Below are 24,322 nucleotides of genomic sequence, written 5' to 3' on the forward strand. Positions count from 1 at the left end.
TCCACGGACGGGATGAGGTTTCCCATATTAATTTTTAAAAAAATGCTTGGACAGAATGTTCATCATCCATATGTTCCGGTGACTGATTCTGACGCGTGGGCATTTTTTGCCGGTTTTTAAGATCTTTATTTTTTTGCATTTAAATTTGTCAGCTCCCTGAGGCAGCTCTCTGCCTTCGGGGAGCTTTCATTCCGCGCTCCCCCGTGCCCGCGCTGACTTCAGCGCTCACCCTCCTCCCGCCCTCACCCTGGCGGCACTGAGCCTTTCAGCGTGCCTTTCACGGTGGCTGCTAATTGGCCAGCCGGCGTGAAATCGCGGATGGGGGTCTGTTCCCTAGCCGCTCCCGCCGATCGCAGGCACCCGCCAAACTAACAATCCTGCCCCAAGAAATCTACGGCTCTGTAAGGCGAAGGTCTGGCTTTTACTTTTCAAAATGTAGCCTTTTGGCAATTCTTTCATCCTCATTATCAAGATGAAGATTGCAGTGCTTCAGAATAGAACATTTTTACATTTTGGGTCCAGTGTCAGCATCAAGCGTAGGCTCAGGTTTAGGATGGAGTATCTTCTGTTGCAGTGGTGTAGTTTAACTTCAAATTCACAATATCTCACTTACACCAGTAGATTTTCCATGTTCACCCTTGTGGCTTTTGTGAATATAATAATTTAGTGTCAATTGGTGCAAAGGTTTTAAGGAAATTTGACTAATTTGAGGCTGCACAGATTACAGATATGCTGACTTCAGGTCACTTAGTATCCTTGTGACCGGCAGAAAGAGGACATCCATTGCATCTTTCTGTACTGGATTAGAAATCAGCTCTCAAGGATGCCTAGGCCCACTCTGCCACCAGATCCCTGCAATTTGAATTTTATGAAATTTGGTCAAATGGTCTGAAATCTCACTATTAGTGAAAAATTGAAGAACCCTTTTCATGGGAATTTGGAGTTTGAAACATGTGGTTTCTGAGAATAGATTCTTTTCCCATACATAGTTGATGTCTCACCATGAGCTGATCCAGCCTCTAAGCTGCTCACTAGAATACATGCAGTGCCAGTATTTGAGCTCGTAGCTGTGAAGGTGAGAGGGAGTGATGGTGTTTCGGCACTTTTGCTGTCTTCCTATTCTTCTACTTCTTTCTCTTCCACCGCTGCCTGACCAGATTCTGTTCTTGGGTATCTGAAAGAATAAATGCACAAGGGCAGGCTTGTGGTGAGAGAAAACGAGGGAAAGCAAGAGGTTCATGTTTACAGCATCTGCTGCTTGTAAATTAGAAAGGATAGTGAGATGACTGAGAAGTGGGATGTGAGATGGAGGATTAGGTATGAGCATCGTCATCTTTGATGGTTTTACCCCTGTCTGGTTACAGCTTCACTCATGGCCATCTCCTCGAGAAAGATAAGAACATGCAGTTCTGTCTGTCCCCAGCCAATTAGATGCCGCTGACTCCGATTCTGCAGCACCTTGTCCTGCAAAATAGAGGCAGTATGTTAGTGAGTATGGTGCCCTCTGAGTGATATGACTGTCATGATTGAATAGTTTGTGCAAGCTTTGAGATGTGGGGTGAGGCTTGCAGCAGTACTAAGTCTGTGAAGGTGAGGTGAAGCTATGAATGTTTGTTATGTATCATGATTTATAGAGATTGTTGACATATGAATAACAGGGGTGTGGTAAATGTGTGAGGCTAGTGGTTTTATTGATAGGATATGGCATTTGAAGACGCATTCACTCCTTGACCATTTGTGTGAAGTCATTGAGTTTCTTGCAGCACTGCATCAAAGATCTCGGGGCATGGCTTATGGCATTGACCACCATTGTTTTCTGATTCTTCTTCATTAAGGGACATGAATCTTTGGAATCCCCTACCTCAGAGAGCTGTGGAGGCCAACTCATTGAATATATTCAAGGCTGAGATAGGCTGATTCTTAAAATTTCCAGTTATAGGGAACATACGAAAAGTGGAGCTGAAGCCAAGGTCAGACCAGCCATCATCTTATTGAAGGGCAGAGCAGGCTTAAGAGGCCGAATGGCCTACTCCTGCTTCTTACACTCCTTCACAATGTCTGTCTGAAGGCCCCTGTGACTAGAGGACATCCATTCTCCTCTCCACCTCCTGCATCAGGGCCTCCAGTCTTACAATCTTGTAGCACACTCTTCCCCGTTGCACCATTAGTCACTCTTCAAGCAGGTCAGGCTCTCAGCCCCAGCCATTTCCAGCACCTGCCTCAGTGAGACTGCATCTCCCCTGAAAGTGGTGCAGGCTCGTTTTAAGTGGTGTTAACCTCTCACGATCTTATGCCCCCTTTGGGGCATGCAGCCACTCAACAGCATGTTTAACGCTGGGATGCAAGCTACTATCATTTAAATGAGTAGGCAGCATGACGTTTGCATGCTGCAATATTCATGCTGCCTGCATTGAAAGCAACAGGTACAGGTTAGTTGCACACTGCGATTCTCACATCTGTTCTCAGGAGCTATCCATTTTTTTCCCTTGTGTTTGCAGGGCACAAAGAAAAGGTAATTTGTACCACCACTAGATGTCATCATGCAGATTTCCACCTCACACGTTTTCTGGGAATGTATTAGAGTCTGCACAATAGTTTGAATTGCCTGGAGCAAGGCATTATCCCTGCCTCGGAGAACAGATGCAATTTTACCAAATTTACATTGTGTGAGTGAAAATATTAAATTTAAAACTGCAAGGAAGCACCTTTGCTCGATCAGGCACTGACACAAAAAAGAAAAATAATGCGACACAACGGGAATTGACGAATTGATCTGGAAGGTGAAAAGGTCTAATCAGTCAATTTAAGGACTAGATTGCTGGTTAAGGACAGACAGTTGCAAATCTCAAAACAAAATGGCCTTGAGTCAAATTAAATTTACCGCATTTATTAAAAGGGAAAGTATGAAGATTATAATAATGCTAAAGTCACGAAGTTATGGACATAACTTATTCTGATGTACACAAAAGGTATCTCTGTAAGTAACATGTTAGATGCATGAAAATTAGGTTGCAGTACTCCTGATCTAATCGACCTTCCTAGCACATCAAGTTTCACAATGCCTAGCTCTCTTTCAGTGAACAGATAGGAATGGATCTCACATAGAAGGACACAGACACAGAAGAGAGCAGCTAACTTATTCAGGCTGGCAAAATCTTGACAAATACAAGGGCTGTTATTACAAGAATGATGATGAACATATTTTATGTTATCCCGTTCCCATATTTTGAGTTCATTGAAAGAAATTTGATCATGAAAACTCAACATGGCAAGAAGCTAAGTTAGATTGTGAATACTGGAATTTTTTTTACCTTGTCACATGACTGCTTCAATCAGCTTTACATACGCTATCCATATAAAAATTAAAATATTTTCCACAACAAAAGGGTTACCAATAAAAGAAAACACTGCCCTGTCGGATTAAGGACCTTCTTACATCAGGGTAAAATGATGAGTGTTGGCCAACTCTGGAAATCCAGCAGCAACTGTTGGGTTAGGACTGGTTGAAATCTGGAGTTATTAATATGCCCCAAGATGTCACTTCTGATTGTAGCCACTGAAATTAAAAAGGTTTGTACCAAGAAAGAATATATGGTGAAGACAAAATAATGGCTTTGAACTGGTGCTAATTCAAGGGGGATCAGTAGGTTCTAGTCTGCCTCTGTTGTTGAGAAACTTGTTTGGCCATTTGCTTGTGGGAAAATCATTGTGATAGGGTTTGAGTTCATCCTTCTGCTTTGGAATATTTAAAAACATCCAATTTATGATAGGGAATACATAAACAAAAATATATATAACCCTGAAATGGGATTTATTGAAACTATTAGCCCATCAGTCTATGGATTTCTAGATCTTAGACACCAAGTCAGACTTTTCACTGCACCACATCTTGTTTTGTGCTTGCATTGCAGTTTTATGTCTACAAAGTGAGTAAATTAAAAGTTTGGAAGTTGAGGTATTAGGTAGGTGTGTGATCGCAGAGGAGAAACCGCCTGATGGTTTTACTCTGTGAGCTGAATTTGAACAGTGCAGTTGGAGTATGTGCAGTGGATCTCATTTGTCAGGATATATCAATACTGTTCAGCCAGCTGACTGAATATTCAAGGAAAATATCGAGTACTTTGTATGAGAGGGTAGCAGGGGGGACAGTGAGAATATGAAGGGTAGGGGATGCCATAAGCTAGAGGAGGAGATGCATTTTCCCTCAACTTCCATCCTGAATGTTGCCTAAAGCTACTGGTGACTCCTTGCCTTCCCATTTCACACAATGTCACACCAATTATCACTTCCCAGCTGACGTGAAATATGAAAAATAGAGAACCAGAAAAGATAAAGAAACGAAACATGTTAAGGAAAGAGAATAAGAAAAGAGAGGCACTAAAGCAGAAGAGGAAAGACAGAGGGCAGGATTTTTACCTTGTCAGGCAGGTGCGGTGGGTGGGCCTGGGAGCGGCCGTGAAGCTGACCACTGCCCGTGATTGGGCCCCGAACACAATTTCACACCGGCTGACCAATTAACGGCTAGCCAGCGTGAATCACGCGCTGAAACACTCAGCACCCAGGTTGGACAGGCGGTGAAAAATTTTATTAATTGATCTGAATAGGCCTCTTAATTGGCGGCGGGCAGCTGCTGCCTCTTCCAAGCGTCCACTGACCGGAATATCGCGCGAGTGCGCAATGATGTCGGGACGCTCGCCCGTGCACTATGTTTCTCCTGTTTGGGTCAGGCGCCCGACGAGGTAAGAATTCTGCCCATAGAGAGAGAGAGCGACCATCTTGTCCAATGTGTGCAATACCAACCAGTCCATTAAAATCATTTAGAAATAACGTAAACCACCTTTACACGTTAACATCCATTATCCATAATTACTAAAGACACATCGGGCCTAACTACCTCTTGGTGTTCTGTATGATTTTACTTCCTTCAAATGTTGAATGCAAACTTTATTTTAACATTTCTGTAGCAACTACACACAAACCAATGGTAAAAATAAACTATAAAGATACAAATATATTCAAAAAATTTAAACTCATTGAAGTTAGTACTATATTAGCTGATTGTATTAATTGTGCCGCTTAAGTTGATTTATTTAGACTAACCAATTGAAATGTTGGTTGAGCTGCAAGAGACCAGCAGAGCGAGTACAGTACAAAAATATAGTTAGCTTGAAATTCCTTAGGGCAGGATCTTTAGGTCGGCGAGTGGGGGTGGTGGGGGGGCCGCTCGCCAACGCGTAAAATGACAGAGGATGATGTCAGGTGGAACTCCCAACGTCACCCCGCGTCATCTCCATTTTCAGGTCGGTGGGGGCGCAGCTGAGTCAGCTGTGCGCCCGCCGACCTGCCAACAGCCTATTGAGGCCATTTAAAAAGTCATTAACATAACTAATGGACCTGCCCATCCAACCTTAGGGTTGGCGGGCAGGCCGGGAGCCCTGACGGGCTTCAGAAAAAGCATGAAACCCCATCCACCGGTGAGATGAGGTTTCATGAGGGTTTTGAAAAATTTAATAAATATTTGAGTTAAAGTAATGGACATGTCCCAACTCATGTCACAGTGTCACATGAGGGGATATGTCAGGGAATTTTTTTCAACATTTACCTTCAAAGTTTCAAATCGGAGCTTATCTCCCTGAGGCTGCACTTAGCCTCAGGGAGATCAGTGCGCTCTTTCGTGTGCATGTGCGAAAGAGCGCAGTCCTGGCTGAGGGAATCCCCCCCCCGACCCAACAGGGAGCATATAGCGCTTCCTGGCAGACATCACACTGGGCGGGTCTTAATTGGGGGCGCCAATTGGAGGCGTGACCACTCCTGCACTTCCTGCCCCCGACGGGGGGAAAATCTTCCCTTGGTCTCTGAGCCATCTCAGAGTGTGGAAAGAAGTATTCTGTGGAATAGAAGAGACAAATAAGAGATGGATTGATTATGTCAAAGATAACCTGGTTGTGACTAAAATTGAGCAGCTCCAGTTTAGGTATAGAAGATGTAGAATAAATTGTTATAAAAGTCTAATATAGGGTAGTATTCTAAAGCAGGGGATATATATAAGGCACTTCACACTTAAATCAGGGGAACATCTAAGGAAAGTAATACTATTGCATTGAGGGATTTCAATTTGTTTGGGATTAGTTAGAAAAAAATAAGAAAGACTTGCATTTATGTAAGTTCTTTTATGACCACTGGACATTTCAAAACGCTTACAGCAATCAAGGACTTTTGAAGTGGAATTACAGTTATAATGTAGGCAACATGGCAGCCAACTTATACACAGCAAGCTCCACAAGCAGCAATGCGATAATATCCAGGTAATTTATTTTTGTGATGTTGGTTGCAATAGAAAGAAAAAAATTAAATTATTATTTCTGGACATGGTTTAAATGCCCACAGAAACTAGAATGACAAACATATAAAACTTGCTGCCTTGTAATAAAAGAAAGAGCTTGCATTTCTATCGTGCATTAGACTTTCCATAGACATCCCAAAGGGCTTTGCAGCCAATGAAGTACTTTAAAAATTGTTGAACTATTGTAGGAAATACAGCAGCCAATTAGCACACAGCAAATCCCATAAACAAGAATGTGATAACAACCAGGTAATCTGTTTTAGTAATGTTGGTTGAGGGATAATCATACATTAGGACAACAGGGAGAACTCCCATGCACTACTTTAAAATGGCCGGAAGATGGTGAATACAGTCGAAGTCAAAGAAGAGTAAAATAACAATGACCACGATCTTCTGCAGTATAAAATAAAGACTCGCAATAGAAAAGGAATGCAACAAAGAATTTTAACTTGAGGAATTGAATGCAAAAAAAATTAAGGGGAGAATTTTCTCCCCATCCGGTGGGGTTGTGTAGGAGTGGGCGCAGGCATGCGCGCAGCTGATCGCTGCCCGTGAATTGCGCACCGCCATTTTATGTGGGCAGGCCAATTATGGCCCACCCAGTGTAATGCGTGCCCGAAAGCGCTGAGTGCTATCTGTGTGGGCGGGGGGTTGGGGGGTGGGTGGTGTGGAGGGGGTTGCCTGAGTCGGGGCCTGCGCTTGAAAGAGTGCAAAAGAGTTTAAGTTTAAAAAATTTTAATAAAGGGGAAAAAAATTTTTTAGGACATGTCCCCTCAGGTGAAACTGTCACATGGGCTGATATGAATTTTATTTAAAAATTTTTCAAACCTTTAAAAACCTTAATGAAACCTCGTCCCGCCTGTGGATGAGGTTCCATGAAAAATGCGAAGGCCGCCTGGGTTCTTTGCCTGCCCGCCAGCCTTAAGGTTGGATGGGCAGCTCAGTTTATTGTTTTAATTGATAGTTAACTGGCCTTAATAGGCCTTTGACAGCTCGGCGGGCGCGAAGCTGACTCGGGTGCGCGCCTGCCGAACTGAAAATCTGAATGTCGCGCGGTGATGTCGGGACGCATGCCCGACGTCACCGTGCGTCATTTTACGCCTCAGCGAGCAGGCCCCGCCCCCGCTCACCGAGCCGAAGATTCTACGCTAAGAATGGTGGGGTGATTGTGTCTGATGGCTGTTAAAATTAACATAGGTGGGTAAATGAAATACACAGAATCACAAAATTGTTACAGTGCACAGGCGCCCATTTGCCCATTGTGCCTGCACCAGCTCTCTGAATGAACAATTCTCTTAGTGGCATTCTCCCACCTTCTCCCCATAACCCTGCACATTCTTCCCTCTCAGGTAAACAATCTAATTCCCTTTTGAATGCTTTGATTGAACCTGCCTGCACCACACTCTCAGGCAGTGCATTCCAGATCTTAACTACTCGCTGCATGAAAAAGTTTTTTTCTCAAATTGCTTTTGCTTCTTTTGCCTTTCTCTGTATTCGGAGATGCAAGTAGGAGATTACAAAACAAATACATGCTACGGGAGAAAAAAGTTCGGTAGAGGAAGTTGGAAACCGATATGGACAACAAGAAGAAGGGGATAATGGATAAGTAAGGTTTTGCATTAAATATAACAGTGTTATAAATCCATGCTTTATATTGAAAATGACTATTTGTTTATTTATTGGGCTGAAACCACTGGTTGTGTTTTTAAAAGCATGAATAGCAGCATTTCTTTAAGAAATGGCTTAAACAGCAGCTTGTCAGATGGCTGAATATGCTGCAAATTACAAAGCTATTGTAATGGAGTCAGGCTGTCTAGAAGAATCCATCAGAGACAATCAATGTAGAGGACTGTGAATAACCCATCTCCTGACCATTCACTAAACATCCAGACAATCACCTTTGTATTCGATTGGATGTAGACAAGGCCATCAGACACAATCACTTCAGACAATGGACCCTGGCTGAGAAGGGAACTTTTCCAACCATAAGCTAATCATGTCTAAACCATGGACCTGGAATCAACTTGCTATGGCCATATTTGGATAACTGGTCAGTTGGTGAGAGGAAATCATGTGATGCGCTAACTAACCCTCTTTTGTGTTTCAAGTAACTGCTTTTCTCCAGGCCAGTCAGAACAGAAGAAGGTGGTCCCTGAGTGGGTACTCTATCTCTCTCTCTCTCTCTCCATCCATCCTGCAAGCTTGAGCCCTGCCTGTTGTTTGACCAGCTATATGCCGTGAGCAACACCTAAAAGGCAACCCTGCTGACTCCAGGGAACCAAATAGAAATTGTCCATCAACATCTTTAAATTGTCTTGTCGCAGAATTTGTGAAGTCCATTGAGCCCAGTCTGAAACCATCCAAGGCATCAATCTACCGAAACTGTATATAACTGACTTTTTTTGGACTTATAGGTTACTTAACCTATCCTCCTACACTGTAAATTAATTGTGTGTGCATGTGTAAACTCTTTAATGCATGTGTATGAGAGAGTCAGAGCATCTTTATTATTTTTATTTAGGCCGGATGTTAAGTACAATAAATACTATTCTCTTTTCTTTTAAAAAATTAGAAGGAAACCTGCCTGTGTGTGTCTTTTACAGCCACAGCACTTATGCAGTTAAACACTCACTGAATTGGTAAATGTACTCTTTCAAAAATAAACCTGTTATGGACAAATGAATAGTGGGAAAAGAGGGGAGCCATTCTATCCCTTCTCATCTGACTGTAACAATAGGTATGATCATGGATAGGGATACAGGTAAGAAAAACTAAAAATGGTAAAGAAGTTGTTTGAAAGAGACAAAGTAATGTGATTAGGATGGCAGAAAGTACAAAAAAGAAAGGTTTAGTACATATATTTATGTGAAACAGAGGGCAAAAGAAATAGTGAGATCCCTGAGTGTTTTGGATATTTTAAAGGAATTCCTAAATGAGAATGTTAAGGGATTGAGGGTAATTAATTGGATACCAGATTATTAAAAAGGACAATGCATATTTATAGATTTAATTCCTCCCATTGGTTATGACAGAGATTAGTGAAGCGTCAGTAAAAATGTAGCACAAGAACTAATGAAATGGCTTTACAGATGGTAGGTCTTTCTCCCTATTTAGATTTCTTCAGTGATATTGGGGTAAAAATTGGTACCTGTTGTGTCCATTTTTCAGGTGTAAAATGGTTGCAAAGCATACCAATTTAGCAGTGGAACTGCTTGCATCCAACTTGTGCTGGTGCTGGCGCACCTATTCATCAATTTATGGAGACCATTTTAACCATCCACTCATAGGTGTCGGGCTCTTTAAATATGTTAATGAGGAGCCTAACATCTGTTGAAGAATCCCTTGAGTAATTAGTCCCCATTAGGCTTGCTCAGCAGCTCCTGCAGCCGCCTCCAGAAGTAAGTACTTAAAAAAAAATGTTGTGGAGCCGGAGGAGCAGATATGCTCCACTTGACTCCACATTCTCCCTGTGGCTGGTCCAACACCCCCAGCGCCCCACCCCACTCCCCGCCATCTGGAACACACCAGAGGACCATTCCCGATGACCAAAAATTCACTTTTATCATGGAGTGAGCTGCCTATGGATGCACAGGAGGTGCCAGCAGCTTGTTCCAAAGATGTAGACAAGGTCCAAGGCTCAATTTCCGGACTGCCTCAGGCTTCAATGTTAGGGCACACTACTCTCATGAAGCGCCGAGCCTGGGCCAAAGAACAGGCACAGCCTAATTTCCACCCCATAATATAACTAATGATGAGGGGCACTCAATGGATTTAATGTACCTAGGCCTTAGCAGAGAACACAACATAGTATCATACAGAAGGTTAAAAGACATGAATAGATTGGGGCTATTATAATGATTAACCAATTGAGTCAGAGGTTGTAAAATGTAATTGGTAAGAAAGAAACGTCAATTGTGGTGACTAGTGGGATGCTGCACGGAAGAGCTTTACGGCCATTGTTCTTTCTGATGTATATTAATGATTTGGAGGAAAGGATTGTAACAATGTTCTGATAATGCCCAAATTAGAGATATGGGGTCATTAATTACAAGCCAATGGCACAAGGATCCGGACAGGCTGGAAGATCAGGTCAAAAAATGTCCTTAAGTCAGTGAAAGAAAACAAGTGGTGAAGTACAACAAAAACCAATAGCACAATGTGGAAAAGGCAGGATTTTAAAATGAATAGCTAATGGGTTGTAGCACAAGTCTCAGCAATTAATAATTATTTTGAACAAAATCACTGGTGGTATGCTCCTAGCTTAAGTATCAAGGAAGATATCCTTGTCTTGAATGGAATGCAAGCAGGGTTAACTAGATTCATAAGTGGGATCAGGAGTGACCATGATTTGAGTAAGATTGAACATCCAACCAGAAAGGGAGCAATCAGTCCTAAAATTAGAACAGCATATTCCGGCTAGAGCAGATTTTATAAAAATGAAGAACTCCAAGCAGTTGGACCTCGCTGTACCACATATCCCTTGTGCAGAAAAACACCTTTGACCACAAGTCCATCAGACGATGGTCTGCGCATCATGTCCTAGAGGCGCTGTGGATGAAGGAGATGGTGGATCCTGTCAGATGGTTCCAGAGCAGACTGTCAAAGTCATTTGGCAGAATGCCTCATCGCCAGAACTTTCAAACAAGCACCAAGATGAAGCTTGGCTGGTGGTGAGAAAGGCACTTCCTATATGCCTGGAGTCTCCCCCACTCCATACGTTACCCTTGAAGTGGCTATGGTAGGGAAGAGACCACTAACCACCCCCTTGTGGAATGTACCTTTGCAAGGAAGGTCTGGAGAGAGGTGAAGTGGTTTTTTGTTGAGGTTTCATCCCGAGCAGCTCCATGGTGTAGGACACTGTGCTCTATGGGCTGTTTCCAGGGATGCACACCAAGATTAGCTATGGCTGGAGGACCATCAACTCAGTGAAAAATGCTCTTTGGCCTTCCCGAAACCTGCTGGCCTTCCAGTGAAATGAATTGCCCGTGACTGAGTGTTGTAGACTGCCACATTCCAAGGTCAAGGACTACGTGCTGAAGGATGCATGAAAGTTTGGGCTGCCGTGGAGGAGCAATGGGGAAATGTTGCTGTCTAAGGCCTTTCAGCCATAGTACACTGAGGGCTAGAAACTGTGTAGAACCCTTTGGCTGTATGCCTGACATGGAACATCTGTTGCAAATATCATAGTATTGAAATTGTATCGAGGCATCTGAGAGAGCAACATGCTGTATAGAGAAACGTTGAATTCCATTGCACTTTCTGTAATATTCAAGATGAAATGTTTTGCCCTCGAGCTGTATGCCTGACATGGGATGTATATTGTAAATATCAAGAGTTTTTCGGCACTCCAGAGGATGCTGTATGGAGAAAAGTTGAATTTTATTGCACTTTCTGTAATATTCAATTTGAAATTTTTTGTAATGTATTTTTACAAATTATATGAATAAAGTTTATTTTTGAGAAAGAAAATAAAGAGCAAGCTAGTGGAGCTGATACGGTTAGGAGGTGGTTAGGTGGAAGGGGAAATTAAACATACAGGATTGTACAAGAACAGCAGAATGCTTATAAAAAGCATTCAAAAGGTTAAAAAAAGTTTGGACAGAATTTTATCCTTGGCGGGCGGGCTGGGCGGGGGCAGGTGGGGGTGGTCGGGAAGCTGACCGCTGCCCGCGATCGGGGCCAGAAGGCAATTTCACACTGGCAGGCAAATTCAGGCTCACCTGGCGTGAAACGCAAGCTACAGCAATGAGCGCTACTTGTGTGGGCGGGGGGGAGGAGGGCGAGTGGGCCAAGCACGAACTTCGCACGTGGGCGCGAGTGAGCGCTGCATAATCTCCCTGAGGCACAGAGCTGTCTCAGGGAAATGAAGAGATATAAAAAAAATAAAAGAAAATAAAAGATGCAACAAAATGTGACTCTGTCACATGAGCAGGGCCATGTTATCAATTCAATTGCAAAACTTTTATTTTCTTTTTAATTTGCTTTTGGAAACCTCATCCTGCCCGTGGATGGACGGTAGATTGGATGGGCAGGGAAAAATTTAGCTTAATTATTTTAATGGCCTTAACAGGCCTTTTAATTGTTGGCGGGCGCACTGCTGACTCCGGCGCGCCCCTGCCGGCCGAACTATCGTGCGATTGCGCCTTGAATCGGAACACGCGGCCAACGTCAATGCGCGTCACTTCACACTCGAGTGGGTCGGGCACGCGCCCACCTGCCGGGCGAAAATTTCTGCCCTTTATTCCACTAAGAAGGAGGAAACTACTAGTAGCCCAAGCATGTAATGGATACATAAAGAGGTCAGAACCCAATTAAAATTGAAGGATGGTCTATGAGACATATAAGGACAATAATAATGGACAAGTGAAAGGAGAATTTGAGAAAATAAGATATTAAGAGGGGCATTATAAATTAATAATGCTAAAAGGGAATCTGAGGAGAAAAAAAAAATCAAAAGGAACAGAAGCATATTTTACAAGTATATCAGTAAAGTTAGAGATTTTAAAAGCGAGATGGGATCCTTGAGGGGACAGGACTGTCAATTTGTAGATGATGAAGAAAAATAGTAGGGTTATTTAATAAGTAATTCTTACTGACCTTTGGTGAAGAGAAGGATATTGAGGGACAGGTGAATCCTAAAGTGGCTGAGAGTGAGATAAGTGGTATAACGATGGATAAAATGAAAATTTTAGATACATTAGTGTAAAGTAAAACAAACTGCCGGGACCCGATGGGATATATGACAGAGTGACATGCGTGAGGAGACTTTAGGGAAGTTACAATATGGCTTTATTAGGATGCTGCAGGCATAAAGAAATACAAATATGAAAAAAGAAAAAAAAGGGGGGCTATTTTTGTTAGAAAAATATAGGTTTTGGGGTGATATGTTAAAAGAGTTCAAAGAGGATAGGACAGGATAGATAGAAGCACAGTGCGTCTAGTAATAGAGGAGTCAAGAATGAGGGACCACAGATACAAAATTAAATGTATGAGATTTAGAATAGAGAGCAAGAGAATTTTGTTTTACTCAAAAGTTGTGAGACAGTGGAATTCATTTCCTGCGTTTAGGTTGAGGCAGAAATTAAGGTTTTTTTGACAGATGAGTCACTACAAAATTGAAACCTAGTATATTTTAACTTCCAGGTTTTATTTAAATCCAGTGCAGAGGGAAGCAGAGGAAAACTGGGCATCCTGGAAGCACCCATCAAAAGGAGGTAAGTGGGGGATTGTCCGTTACGATCCCCTACGATCATAATTGGAGAGAAAGTTTGCAGCAGGGGAGGGCTAATCTTTCCTTGTGGGGCCCAGAAGAGCTCTCCAGCTCTGCCTGTTCCACAAGGAAAAGGAAATGGAAAAAATCAAAACAAAGCCAATGGAAAAGAAAATTGGCCAGAGAGTAAAATTGGCTGTAGATGCAACACCATCCATTTTGACAGTACTGCTCAAAATGAATGTCATCTCCTTTGTTTACTTAACGGCAATTAGGCTTTGTGGGCTGGTCTGGACATGTTTTTCAGTCAGCCCCAGGCTTAATTCCCAGTGTGGGAAGACCAGGAGAAAGAGAATGGTGATTGTGAAGGGCAGGAGCACCATGGAGCTGGAAGGATCACTTCTGCTCTCCCCACTCTGGGTTCATATATTGAGTTTAAAGAAATGTATCTTTTTGGAGGCATCTTCCAAAAGTCCCTTTGAGGACAATTAATTAGGCTGCACACAAGAAAAAAAACTGAGTGGAGCAGACCTAGTACAGTGACAATGAATCTCAGGGAAAGGTCCTTAAACAGCTGTTTTATCTATCATTGACGTATTCAAGAGCTAATACATTTACCAAAAGCGACACAAATTGCAAACAGGGTGTTGTGCCTCAAATTTTTGCTCCATTTTTGAACACAAGTACAACAAGAGCCAATTTCTACCTCAGTGACTTTAAGGTGAAACTCTTCCTTCTTAGCCATAGAATAATATATAGTGCACTACATGGTATCACATTCCTGTCCTTATATTTTGTAATAAGTCGTAAAGGCCAATAGCATCTGCCTTTCTTCTATTTGTTTACACTGGGAACCCAAATGAATGATTGTTTGGTAAACAATTTTCAACTTGTGGAAGAACTGTACCATTATTGAAGATCAGAGGAAATTCTGATTAAAAACCCTGAATTTAAAATGTCTTCTCAAGAATTTCTTGTAAAACATATGGGTCCTGAAAATTCACATGGTGACACATCTCGGCATAGATTTATGGATTCCAGTGTGGAAGGGGTGGCGGCTATCATAAAATTTGCATGGATGTGTCAGGATAGGGGCATATTTAGGGTGCCCCTGCCAAGGAAGCTAGAAAATCCACCTAAAGAGTCCTGTGCTAGGGGTTGCTGGATCCCACCCACTCCCTGGAAGGATAAAGGGCTATTTCAAAGATCTAAGGGAAGAAAATGTCATGTCCAAATCTTTGGAGGTCCAGTTGGGCACTACAATTGCCAGGAGGTTGGCAGGAATGCTGAGTTTGACCAGAAGTTATCTAGCTAACAATGCACTGGATCTCCTCTGTGTCTTGGCCAATGTTTATACCAACATCACTAAAAAAAACTTATTATCTGGTCATTACCACATAGTTGTTTGCTGTGTGCAAAATTGGCTACCACAATTCCTTGATCACAAGCGACTACAATTCAAAAGTACATTGATGGCTGTAAAGTGCTTTGGGGTGTCCTAAGGTCATGCACAGTGCAGTATACATTCAAGTCTTTTCTCCTCCCTGCAGAATGCTTATAGTGCAGGAACTCCTACATTCATAGTTTCCCTCCCTGCCCTGCACTCTTTACATAATTAGCCCTGTAAGGGGTGGTGAAGGCCTTTGCTATAAAAAGTCATACAATAAACACGTTACATGCAGAGATTTATCTGTGTAATTGTGATACTTGTTTCCTTATACACCTACCTAAAATGGACAAGGAAAGCAGTAATTTTTTTAATTTCCAAGAAACAATCAGAAATACTTATTCACTGTCTCTTGACAAATTTCTTACAAACTTCTTTCTAAATTCTTTTTCTCTGGAAGTGGACCTCTTTCCTACTTCCTTTCCCCAGCAGAGGCCTTGGACAACATAAGCCCTGACTTACCTTAGGAAACACCATGGAAGTTGTACTAGTTACATATTTAAATGTTGCTTCTAATGTGTATTTTATTCATCACAATAGACATACCACATGTCAGGTCTCATGTCTTTCCGCTTCATACTTGTAGCCGATTGACTCAATTTTCATATTCATAAAACAGCAACAAATCACAACTGAACAGATAAGGAACACGCCAGTCACCAAGTAACAAGCAGGAAAAAAATATAAATCATGCCAAATCTACAGATATAGGCCTTCATATATATGTACAAACCTCAACCAGTTCAAACCAAAGAAATATAACATGCATGTTGATTGCAATGACATTAATCTATTTTAATTACTCCAGCTAACTACAAGACAAAATGAAAAATAAAACCTTTAAATAAGCCTTTAAGTAATAAAACCTTTATTTTTTGTAACAAAATACAATATTTTGCTTGTTTAGTCCAACAAAATGCAGTTGGTTTGACTAAACAAGAAATCTTTCACAGCCACCAGGAGTTTGAGGAGTTTTGTAGTTCTTTACACAACTTGCTTTTCTAATGGAATTTTGGCAGGTGTGATATGTCAGTTATACAAATCATGGATCCCACTGCACTTAACTTTAACATTGATGAAGTAGGGGATGAATATGTTTCACTCATTGTATAAATGCATCAGGTTTGTTTCTATACCATCCAACCAGTGATGGTTATACCTCCAGGATTTATTTACTAAATGAAAATATAGTGTATGAACTAGTTTTAACTTAGAAAACAAGGAGTTAAAAGAATACAAGCTATACTGAGCCGGAGATCAGAATGAGATTATTGATCGGGTGCCTTACTCAAACAGCTAGAACTGTTTGTAAGGAGATGCTGACTCATCCAGGGAAACAGATTAAAGAATCTGTAACTGCGGGGAATCTAGAAGCAGAATACTGCAGCTGAATTTTATTTTAATTGTAAAGGTTGCTCCCTGATGCCTCCGTGGGCAAACTGACTGCCTGGTGAATAGCTGAGCCACACAGATCTGAAAGGTCCCAGCCTTAATTTCCAGTCTGTGCTGAGTTAGGTGATGTCAACAAAACTGGCAGCTGGGTTCTATAACTGGCCTCTGTAATTTGGAGGAGAAGGTGGGAGTGGGTGATTGTGGGGTTGCTAGCCGGGTGGCAGGGGTGGGGGGGATTGGTCAGGGTTCTTGCTCCCGTTCAACTGACGGTTGCTAGAAATTATGGATGGTGGGTGAGAAAAGGTGAAGACTGAGCTGCGCTAACAGCTATGTCAAATTGCCTTTGGACACAGGAGCCAAAAAAATCTGTGTCGTGCTGCCAAATCCTGAGATTCAGCTACTCAAGAACCTCTGCCAATGACTCCACTAACATTTGTAGAGTGACCCCTTACTATGTAAATGCTAAGTGGGCCTTTGTAGGGTGCTGCAGTTAAATACTTTTTTTGCAGGTTGGGGGGCATCAGAGAGTCGGAGATTGAAGAACTTCCACCATTGGGAGTTTCTACATCAACAGCCTTGTCTGGGATGGTTGAGGTTCTGCCACCAATAGTCTAGCCAGCAAACTTCCAGGGATCACAGAAATCCAGCTGGTAGCCCTGTGGTTGGAGTTAAGATACAAAGAGCAGCCACTTGGCGAGGCACTGGATGACCGTCTGCACTCACTCAACTTAGAACAATCTGAAGTCACACATTGTAAAAGTAATAAAAAGTTGATTTAAATAGTAAGGGTCCAAAATTCCAGTGATGTTGCTGCATAGTGTGGGCCAGGCAGAATTTTTGCCTGCAATGATGTTGTGCTGTTGACCCCATTGTAAATTATGGGATCAGATAATTTAAATACTGAGGGGTGAAGGTGCTGTGTAAGTCTGACCTGCACTTGCCTCAAATGTGCTGTTACAGGTGGACAGGAAAAACATAAAGTGGTGGGAGTTAAGCCACAACTGCACCCTGAATAATTATCAGTTTAGGAAAGGGTAAGAAAATAGTTGGAGGAGAGGTGAAGATATAAAACTGCTACTACTTAAAGGGGCAATGTCAGAATAACCTGTGTGGAAAGGACAGCTACCTGATTGAAGAGAAGAACACCAAACTTAAGAGAGAGTCTTACTTGGATGTTTTCATCATGGAGGTTCTGAGCATTAGGGCTGTTTAGAGTTAACAACTGAAAATTTAACTAGAATGTGGTACACAGTATGTGAAGGGAGATGGCTGTGACTATGGGTGACACCTCATTGACCATAGCACTCCCCTACAGTCCAGGAAGAAATGTAGTGACTACACCATAGCAGCCAAAATAGCTACCTGCTTCACTGACCTTTGACTGCAGTTATGTGTGGTTCTTCTTAATTCATTAGTCCAAGGCAGTACCCTGAACCACTGTTCCTTCTTACATCGTGATTTAAATGCGCCTACAAATGCCCCTCTCTTTACTGTGTGTCATGCATGAGCAAATCACTCTAACTTACCACACCTTCCCTTTCTGCCCTTCTTAAAACCTTATGGGCTGAATTTTCCCCCCGTTGGGGGGGGGGGTTGTGCAGGGGCGGGCAGGAGCGAGCGCGAACCCGATCGGCGCCCCCAATTGGGTGCGCGCCGCCATTTTATGTGGGCGGACCAATTAACGCCCACTCCGCGTGATGCACACCTGGAAGCGCTGTGCAGGCGGGGGTGGATTCCCTGAGGCGGGGTCTGCCCTCTTTTGCGCATGTGTGCGTAAGAGCACAGAAATCTCCCTGAGACATGGAGGTGCCTCAGGGAGATTAGTTTAAGTCTTGGAAACTGTAATAAAGTTAAAAAAAATTTTTCAGGACATGTCCCCTGGTGTGAAACTGTCACATGCGCTGGGACATGTCCATTAATTTTTTCAAAATTTTTTATTTAATTAATTAATCCTTCATGAAATCTCATCCCGCCTGTGGATGTGGTTTCATGAAAAATGCGAAGGCTGTCTGGGCTCTTCACCCTGCCCGCTAACCTTGGGTTTGGACGGGCAATATTCTTAACAGCTTTAATTACTTTGTTAATGCCCTTAACAGGCCTTTGACAGTTTGGTGGGTGTGCAGCTGACACGGCTGCGTGCCCGCCGAACTGACAACCTAAATGACGCGCGGTGACTTTGGGACGCCCGTCAGACGCTATCAGTGCAGGCGGGGGGAGGAGGGAGAGTCAGGGCCTGCTCTCTTTCGCACATGCGATTTAAAAATAAAGTAAAAAATTATTTAAACATGTCCCATCGTGTGACAGTGTCACGCGAGCTGGGACATGTTTGTGAAGTGTGCAAAATTTATTTAATTATTTTATAAAACCTTCAGGAAACCTCAACCTGCCCGTGGACGAGGTTTCCTGAAAAACGCAAAGGCCGCTTGGGCTCTTTGCTTGCCCGCCAACCTTAAAGTTGGACAGGCAGCATTGTTAATAAGTTAAGTTACTTTTTTAATGGCCTTAATAGGCCGTTGACAGTTCAGCGGGTGCGCAGCCGCCTCCGACGTGCGTCCGCAGAACAAAATATCGAAATGATGCACGCTCGATGTCATCCACATCATTTTACACGTCGGCGTGTTGGGCCCACTCCCGCACACTGAAGGCAATATTCTGCCCCTGGTTTCACAGGTACATTGATGACACCCAGCTCTGTATCACCAGCACACTGCTGCACTCCTGCACTGCCGCTCATTTGTCACATTGCTTGTCTAATATTCAGTCAGTCAAGGAACATGGGCATTATGGCTATGTTATTGGACTAGTAATCCAGGGACATGGACATGAGTTTAAACACTGCCAAGGCAGTTGGGGAATTTAAAATTCAGTTAGTAAATATATTTAGAATAAAAAGCTAATAGTGACCATGTAACCCCATCTTAATCAGTAATGTCCTTTAAGGAAAGAAATATAGGCCAGAATTTTTCCCTCATCAGGCAGGCTCGGCAGGAGCAGGCGGAGGCGGTCAGGAAGCCGACCACTGCCCGCAATCGGCTCCGCGATTTCACGCAGGGGGGCCAATTAAGGCCAGCCCTGCGTGGATTGCGAGTGGCAGCACTGAGCGCTGACTGTCCGGGTGGGGGAGGAGGGAAAGCCAGGCCTAGCACGCAGTTCACGCATGGGCGAGAAAGATCGCTTCAATCTCCCTGAGGCACAGAGCTGCCTCGGGGAGATTGAAGCGCTTTTTAAAAAAATTAATAAAGGCAATAAAAATTTAATAAAACATGTCCCCTCGTGTGACTCTGTCACATGAGCTGGGACATGTTTTTAATTCAAAAATAAAGTTTTTAGTTAATGTTTATTTGCTTTAGGAAACCTCATCCCGCTCGTGGATGAGGTTTCCTAAAAAATGTAAAAGCCGGTTGGCCTTTTTGCCGGGCAGCGTTAATTTGATTTAAAATATCTTGTTAATGGCCTTAATAGGTCTTTCAATTATTGGCGGACGCGCAGCGACTCTGGTACACGCCCGTCGAATGAAATATCGTGCGAATGCGCGATGATGTCAATACACACACCTGACATCATTGCGCGTCATATTACGCTTGGGCGTGTGCCCGCACACTGAATGTAAAATTCTGTCCATGCTGTCATTACCCAGTCTGGTCCATATATGACATCAGATACATAAAAATGCAATTGTGTCTTAATTGCTCTCTGAAATGGTCTAGCAACTTATTCAATTGATGGGCAATAAATGCTAGCAATGCCCATGTTTCCTCCAGCTAAATATTGTCTTCAGTTCCTGCTGCTGACTCCATCCTGCTCCTTGGCCTCAGACTGAGCTCAATCTTGCAGCTTTGAAGTCCTTGGGACCAGATATCCACTTCATCACCAAGACTGCCAAATTCTGCTTCTGTAACATCATGAGTCTCAGCCCCTACTTCAGTTCATCTGCTGCGGGAGTCTTCATCCATGGCTATGTAATCTCAAGATTGGACTATTCCAATGTTCTCCTGGCTGGTCTCCCATCTTCCACTCTCCAAGAAACTCGAATTCGTCCAAAATTCTGCTCACTGTATCCTAACTCGCATCAAGTCCCATTCACCCATTAATCACTCTTGTGGCCTCTGACTTACATTGTTTTCCAGTCCAGCAATAGCTCAACTTTAACATTCTCACTCCTATTTTCACATTCCTCCACAGCTTCACCCCTCCTATTTCTGTAACGCTCTCCAGGCCTACAACCCTTTGGGACCGCTGAACTATGACCATGTGCGCAATCCCAATTTTAATAGCTCCGCTGTTGGCATCTATACCTTCAATACTCTCCAATGCAACAATATTATTTTCAAGCTAGAGGTAACCAAAATTACACTTCGCATTTAAAATATGTCTTTACCTATTGTTTGCCTCGTTTATACATTTGTTTTCTGTGCAGGAGGGCGCAGCTGCACCATGATTGTAACTGGACTGATGAGCCACAAACTTGACCTAGGCAGCACAAGAGTTGAATAAATGCTGCTCGGTTTTCAGTTTGAGGTTTCCAATGGTGTAATACATGCTGCAACAGCTTTAGATCAGCAAGTGATGATTAACTATGCATTTGAACTTGTGCATACCAGGGATGGAGTTTCAGGTGATGACAGGTCATATGGGGAAGAGCTCCACAGGCAGGAAAAAACATTGTCTGAAGTTTTGGAATTGGTATTCTGTGCAGATGTTGAGATCAATACTGGAACATCAGAGCTCTGTTGCAGCAACTCTCATGTTCCTCCCATAAGCAAAAGGTAGCAAATTTTGTATGGTGTTCCAGTCATGATCTTATGAAAGAATGACAGCCCAGGCTTTTCTAAAAACATTAGGAGGGCAGAATCTGGCATGAAGATAACAACCTTAGGCTGGCCCACTGTTCTATCTTGCTTTAGAACATTACAATAAAGGGTTTTCTCTACAGCTTGCCAAACAGGGCTGGAATATCATGGACTGCATTTGAAAACAGGAGCCTCAAGATGCATTCCTGATTACTTTGTTGCTAATTACCTTTGATTGATTTTCCACTTTTAATTGCAGTATATCAATCATAAGAGTAGGGAACTGGAGTGGTACAGTGGGTGGCTCTCCTGTCTCTGAGCCAGAAGGGCCTGGGTTCAAGTCCCACTCCAGGACTTGTTTGCCACAGAAGAGCTCAGCCACTGGTGCAGGCAAGCCAGCAAGTATTGGTGCTGATTGCCAGCCTGGATAAAGGAGGAGAGTTAGCAGCAGGAAGGGCATCTGGCTAAAAAAAAAAATAACCTGCCAAATCAAAAAAAAGCAATGGTTGATGCAAAGGGTGCTCAACCAGCATTGTGGCCATCTCATGTAACAAGGGAAAAGCTGAAAGAAGAAGGATACCAATAAAACTGAAGTTCCAGTGGTGAAGGATTTGTTTTACTGTGCCTCAGTAAACAGGCAGTAGGTTCACACTTCTCCTCCAAGCTTGCCGTCATGCACAGCCTCTTTTGTCTGTCCATCTGTAATTTACAATGTCTCCTACTCATATGGACTTAAACTTTTCAGTAATGGTGCTTCCGTAGTTGCATTTATTATGCTGATTATGAGCCAGCTCTTCCTTGACTGAGGGAAGGCAATGTTCAAGGCATGTGAGTGGCATGTGTTATGATCCCAGCTGATGTTACAACTGGACAAGCCTGATCCCAGGGTGGAACCCGGCTTGATAGATCCTAACTTTTATTTGCTTGTTTAGAAACATGGAGAGTGGCTACTGAACAGAGTCACATGAGTCAGCTGATGAACTTTTAACAAAAGAATAAAACATTTATTAAACAAGAAAAGATGAACTATATTACAATACTCCTTCACCCACAGCTATACCTTTACAGATATATACAAATTTGTAAGGATAACACAAGTTACAAAAGCTATTTTATACTCTAATGTCTACGGTAAGTACACAGTCCATGTAAACCAAAATAAACCTATGGTCAGACACACCGCACTCTGAAACCTAGCGGCAGATGCCACCTCAACCAAATGCTATGGATCTCTCATCAACTCCCCCCAGATGCTTGTCACACCATGAGCCAACTGGTCTCACTGCACTCCGTCTTTCACACAGGGGTTTCCAATTTCCACTCTCCAAGAACTCGCCTTGGAATCTTATCCCAACCCGACACTTCCTCTCAGACACCTTTCCACAAGGGTTCATCTCCAGGATTTTGAACTCTTCTTCCAATGTTCCTCTCCCCTGGATCATCATATGCATTCAAGCTTTCCTCCATGCACTGTCTCGCTCTGACTCAGCTTTCAACAGTACACCACTGCTTCACATACCCATAGCAAAGAGTTACAGACATTCACTTGTCTCAATGGACCTTCTGGCTTTTCCCAAGCCTTATTCTCTAAGCTTGGAGCCTTTCTCTGCTCCTCACTCTTAATCACTTAACAGGACCATTTCCAGGTTCGAGTCCTTCATTTGACTAAAAGGTCTTCTTGGGACTTTCTCCTGTTCCATTCTTCTGGATTTGGACTCTTTCTTCTTTAACTGTGGACTGGCTATCTGTCCCTTTTGGTCCAGTCTCTCTCTGGCAGCTACTTTCAACCATCTTTAGCTCAGGACTGGCTAGTGGTCCCTCCTAGGCTGCTTCTGCTTGGCAGCTGCACTCAACTGAACTCAAAACTGCTGTTTCTTTAGTTTTTCTGTGTGTGTGTGTGTGTGGGTGGGGGAGGTTTGTCTCTCTGGACCCCTGTTTCTAGGCAACAGCACAGTTTTTTCTACTCTTGTGTGCTTAACTTCTGTTAAAGCTGTAAAACTCATTAGAAATGCAGGCATCTTTTAAAGTGAAACTAAAACTCAACTTGACCTTTTCTTAACACAAATTCAGAAATACAAATCAAATATAAACTTTAAAGCTAAAACTCATTCCGAACACCCACAAATACTAATATAACTTACTTAAACTGTCTCTATTTCCTAACATGTGGCAAGAGTACTTGCCCATATGAATGCACGCAGGCAATGATGATGAGAGTTGGATGTCCATTGTTGCTTTAACTGAGGTGTTCTTGAAGACTAGCAGGAGTCTTTGTGGTACAGAATGTGATTCCTAAAGTGGTTTCAAGTAAAAATGGTGCTTGTGTATTTTCAAAGGTTTTCCTTTGCGTATGTGAATTTTGCTAACACCCAGGAATTGAAAGAGTATGAGGGGTAAAGAGATGAGTGACGGCTGTTTGACTATTGGTTTCAGAGCTTGAACTTACATGGCTACTGAGATTACTTGTTTACATTATTTCATCAAAATAGACTTTGGAAATTCCTCAGACTTCCAGATCTCAGAGTCCTTTTACTTTGCTAGTTTAGCACTGATGCAAATCGATTTGGCTTTGCACAAGATTGAACTGACAGTGTAAATCAAGGTACAACTTGGAAAGGGTCTCTTACACTCCTTTGGTTTGACACCATATGGAATGCAAACCCACTTCAGAATCAAACCTGATTTTCAGAGGTTCTCCCTTCCTTGTTCTCTAAATAATTACATTTTGGACTTTTGAAAGCAGTTCTGTCCATGTCTGTATCCAAGCATGCACACAGCTCCCTCCCAAAGTCAGAACTAAGCCATTTAGGAGTGAATTCAGGAAGCAGGCAGTAAAAATCTTGAACTCACCCCCGCAAAAGGCTTTAGATGCTGCGTCAATTGAATTTTCAAGACTTACATTGATAGATTTTTGTTAGGCAAGGATATTGAGGCATATGGAGCTAAGGTGAGAAAATAGAGCTGAGGTACAGATCAGCAATTATCTAATTCAATGTTAGGACATATGAACATACGAATTAGGAGCTGGAGTAGGCCACTCAGCCCCTCGAGCCTGTTCTGACATTCAATGAGATCATGTCTGATCTGATTGTGGCCTCAACTCCACATTTTGCCTACCCCGATAGCCTTTGACTCTCTTG

The sequence above is a fragment of the Cetorhinus maximus genome, chromosome 5, assembly GCF_964194155.1.
Source record: "Cetorhinus maximus chromosome 5, sCetMax3.hap1.1, whole genome shotgun sequence".
In the NCBI taxonomy this organism is placed as follows: domain Eukaryota; kingdom Metazoa; phylum Chordata; class Chondrichthyes; order Lamniformes; family Cetorhinidae; genus Cetorhinus; species Cetorhinus maximus.